We start from the raw sequence: 4,895 nt of genomic DNA, 5'->3' as shown, positions 1-4,895 counted from the left end.
TGTGTATTTTCATACGCAGAACTCGAAAAGACTAGACAATATAATAAACAAATTTCTGCTTCTTTTTCTTCCATAATAATGTCCAGTCCTATCATACCCTCCCTGCCAAACATGCCAATAATGATATGAAGTATAACATCTGCATTTGTTAAATCAAGTTAAATTTGGCAATAAAATTTCTAAAAACACTAGCTCATATACTCTTCCCATTTCCTATGGAGCCTGGCTGTTTGACCTTTTTTGTTGACTTCCCCTAAGCATCGTTTAAATAATTTTTCTGAACTAGAAATTATCTAAATGCATTTTGTTGTGTTTCAGTGTTTTGATTGTGAAGCCATATAAATTATCTTAATGTTTAGTACCTATATTAATTTTTTTAAAAAAAAAAAAAGAAGAAGAGAGAATTATGCTGTGGAAGACGAGTGTTTTTCCACCGTTACCCTCGATAACTAATGCTGGTCACGTTTCGTTTAGTAAATTTGTTGCTTTTTGCAGGCTGTGGCATTTTTATGTGGCTTAATTCATAATGGAATTTCCTCCTGGAAGCAGCCTGGAGAGAGCAACATTTGGAATTTTATGAAGTGAGTTGTACTTTCTTATACAGCACAGTATCAATGGCAATCGAGTTCAGAACTTCCAAGTGCACAATGTACAAAACCAATAATCATGTTTAATTTTTCCCGGGATTTCAGCTGATTAGAAGGCGCAAGCTCCTAACTAAAGATATCATGCTTGATTAATATGAAAAAAAAACTGCAGAAATAGCTATTAGAATTTGAAGAACTAGTTGGATTATTTGGTGTCAAGAAACGGAACTAAGGGTAGACTACAGATTTCGCAAGGCTGGATTTTGGTGGATTTTTGAATGATTCTGAAATTTCATATGCTGACAACGAATAAGTTTAGTATTCTATTCTTAAAGGATTAAGGTTAGGCAGTAAAGTATGAAATTGGAATAGCCAAGAAATTCCGAAGCTCCTCAGAACTAATATGGTAGAACAGCACCACGACCGGTTTCTTCAACCCTTTCTAAGTTAGAAAATTCTGTAGACTAAACTTCCTAGCGTCCCCCAAGGACTTTGGGAACTGGGGCTCAGGCGCTATAGTTTGTGTGTAAATTATGAAGAATTTATTAATTTCTTGTGATGTGGCAGGGAGGACGAGAGATGGTGGCTTTTGCCCACCATCCTGCTACTTTTCAAGGCAGTTCAAGCTCGATTTGTTGATTGGCATATAGCAAATTTAGAAGTCAGAGATTTTTCTCTCTTCAGCCCTGACCCCGATACGTTTTGGGCTTACGAATCCATTTCTTGACGCAAAACTGTTTCGGGGAGGACATGGACCGGATTTTGCAGCATCTGTGCGGTAAATATGGTGTCGAGTACATACATCTCAAAATACCATAGGATTTTGAATCAGAGTTATTACAGTGTTGTTATTACCATGTACATAAATGTACCCATTTGTGCATAGTTCTTTAGAGAAAAAATATGATTGTGTGAATATAATTTAAAGGCAGGCTGGTAGATTACAAGTTGTTGTTTGGTTCTATATGTTAATTCCATTCTTTCTTGTCACTTCTGGGAGCATATGTTGGGAAAATTGCAGTAATGGTTCTCAACATTTTGCTCGAGAAGCAATTTGGTGCTTAACTTTTAATTATAGTTGCACAATCGTCATAGAAAGCATTAATTTGCCGAGTGCTTCTCATAGAAATATGCCTTGCATGCATGTTTAGGCACCCATCCAAGTTGAAAAACAAAACCTATCTTTCAGTCGTCGTTGAAAATTGATTATGAAATTATAATTAAAGGTTAAGACGCATGGACATAATGTTAGGGACCAATGTTACAATTTCCCTTCAGAGTTGGTAGCAATGAATTTTTTTAGTATATAAATAAAAATTTGGATGTTGAAATGAATTTTTTATAATTGATGACATGTATTTTTACTCACCCAATTACATTAGTTTGAAAGTTTTCAGAATCACTCTTGCAAGAACACGTTTGGCTAAGTTCAAGGTAAAGTTACTTTTAAGTGAATTCTTATGCGTTTAGATGATTAATATTTTTTCAAAAAGAAAGAAAAGAAAAGAGGGATGAAATTAATCGCATTATTTTTAAGGTTTTTTTTTTTTAAAAAATAAAATAATGAAAGGTAAACTTTACCTTGGATGTATCGAATATGTACGTTGTTCAAATAAAGTTTAAAATACGAATTAGTTCTGTATTGCATATCTTTTTTTCAGAAAAAAACTCGTTCGTATGGACAGTTAACAAAATGAAATAAAAAAGGAAAAAAAAAAAAATCGCTTGCCAGCTCGACTCAGTCCTAGGGATGCTTGAACTCATTTTGATATGTGCCAAGGGTCGAGTTGAGTTTTCCATTTTATTTTATTTTTCATTTATTGAAATTTATAAATAAAAAATATAATTCTTAAGGATATGGGAAAAGGAAAAGTAGAAAACTTTAAATTTAACATAAATACAAAGATTAAATGAAAAAAAAAACTATATTTATTTTTGACTAATACAAAATGTTTCTTTAGTTTTTAAAAGAGAGTAGTATTTATATAATAATCATAACCAGATATTTTATAAGATCAACATTCTAATTTATATAATAGCTATTATCGTCGAAAGCCATCAAAGAGAAGTGATGAATAGGGATGGCAAATGGGCTGAACTCATCTAGGCTCAGGTGGGCTCATTTTGAGATGAACCATGTGCTGAGCCAGACATCATTTTTCAATGAGTCGACTCATTTTGGGTTGTGGACCAACTTATTTATTAATTTCTTTAAAAAAGGATTGAATCGTAGATAGTTCAGGTCGACCCATAAAGTCCACAAATCAAAGACTCAAACAAACTTAGTTTACTCACACGAGCTGAGTTGGCTCGATTCCATCCATTGTCACCTAAACAATCCTCCAAAGTAAAAATAAAAAAAAGTCTCTCGAGGGAGCAAACTAGCAAAGCAAAGAGAAATTGGGCAAGGCTTTGCTACCAGCCTTGAAGAGCTTTGTTCACTTTTCTTTTATTTACTTATAATTAATTTTGGGCGCTTATCTCTTCCTTTATTTCTCGCTGACATCCACTAAATTAATTAAAGATATTATTCTTCAACAACTCAATTTTGTAGCTTGTGAAAGATTCACTCTTTTTCTTCCTTTCATATTTTCTTTTATCTAACCATTCCTTTCTCTCTAGATAACAACTTGCCCAATTGCATATTTGGCGGAGTGGGTAAACGTACCTGTGAAGGAAATGATCTTTACATGAAAATGAAAGAATTTGGAATGATTAATGAATGAAATATTGCAAAATTGGTCTAAAGTTTGTACATGCAATTTTCGACAAATTAACTAGTTTAAAAAAAGGATATGGGAAAAGGAAAAGTAGAAAACTTTAAATTTAACATAAATACAAAGATTAAATGAAAAAAAAAACTATATTTATTTTTTACTAATACAAAATGTTTCTTTAGTTTTTAAAAGAGAGTAGTATTTATATAATAATCATAACCAGATATTTTATAGGATCAACATTCTAATTTATATAATAGCTATTATCGTCGAAAGCCATCAAAGAGAAGTGATGAATAGGGATGGCAAATGGGCTGAACTCATCTAGGCTCAGGTTGGCTCATTTTGAGATGAACCATGTGCTGAGCCAGACATCATTTTTCAATGAGTCGACTCATTTTGGGTTGTGGACCAACTTATTTATTAATTTCTTTAAAAAAGGATTGAATCGTAGATAGTTCAGGTCGACCCATAAAGTCCACAAATCAAAGACTCAAACAAACTTAGTTTACTCACACGAGCTGAGTTGGCTCGATTCCATCCATTGTCACCTAAACAATCCTCCAAAGTAAAAATAAAAAAAAAGTCTCTCGAGGGAGCAAACTAGCAAAGCAAAGAGAAATTGGGCAAGGCTTTGCTACCAGCCTTGAAGAGCTTTGTTCACTTTTCTTTTATTTACTTATAATTAATTTTGGGCGCTTATCTCTTCCTTTATTTCTCGCTGACATCCACTAAATTAATTAAAGATATTATTCTTCAACAACTCAATTTTGTAGCTTGTGAAAGATTCACTCTTTTTCTTCCTTTCATATTTTCTTTTATCTAACCATTCCTTTCTCTCTAGATAACAACTTGCCCAATTGCATATTTGGCGGAGTGGGTAAACGTACCTGTGAAGGAAATGATCTTTACATGAAAATGAAAGAATTTGGAATGATTAATGAATGAAATATTGCAAAATTGGTCTAAAGTTTGTACATGCAATTTTCGACAAATTAACTAGTTTAAAAAATGCTGCTCAGTATGATACTTAAACATAGATCATGCATTTTTGAAAGACTTCAAAACTCGTAGTCCTTAATTTTCTCTTATCTTCGTAGTTAAATTTTCGAGGAAAAAAATATGTGTTCTTCATGCTGCTCAGCATGATCCTTAAACATAGATCATGCATGTTCAAAAGACTTCAAAACTCATTGTCCTTAATTTTCTCTTATCTTTCTAGTTAAATTTTCGAGAAGAAAAATGTATATTTTTCAAGAGCCTTGCCAAGTAAGACCCGTCTTTCTAGATAAGCCAACTTTGTCACGTACACGATCACCTTATTCTTACTACTTCAAGCCAAGATACTTTAACTCTAGATGATTCGAGAATCAAGGACAATCCAACCCACATGATCACATGACTCCTCAATTTTCCAACTAACAAGAAATACTCAAAAGAAAGGAGAAAGAAAATCTGAAAATTTCTATAGCAAATATATTTGAAAAGATTGTTGAAATGTACCTTTAAAAATTATTAAAATTAGTTGGAGTGATTATAGCCATAAGCATAGATAGGTGGACTTGACTGGACAAAGTTACAGGACCCCCAC

General features: G+C 32.8%; 1 long non-coding RNA gene across 1 annotated transcript; it reads left to right on the top strand.

The window, feature by feature from the left end:
- Positions 1-401: 401 nt before the first annotated feature.
- Positions 402-1,640, top strand: LOC111385694. Its single transcript, XR_002701093.1, has 2 exons — positions 402-581; positions 1,155-1,640. It is a non-coding gene; the product is annotated as an uncharacterized LOC111385694 (long non-coding RNA).
- The last annotated feature ends 3,255 nt before the right edge of the window (positions 1,641-4,895 follow it).

Source organism: Olea europaea, unplaced genomic scaffold (genome assembly GCF_002742605.1).
Source record: "Olea europaea var. sylvestris unplaced genomic scaffold, O_europaea_v1 scaffold3255, whole genome shotgun sequence".
Taxonomy (NCBI): Eukaryota; Viridiplantae; Streptophyta; class Magnoliopsida; order Lamiales; family Oleaceae; genus Olea; species Olea europaea.
The sequence above is the reverse complement of the archived record's forward strand: the minus strand, read 5'-3'. Positions and strand labels throughout refer to the sequence as shown.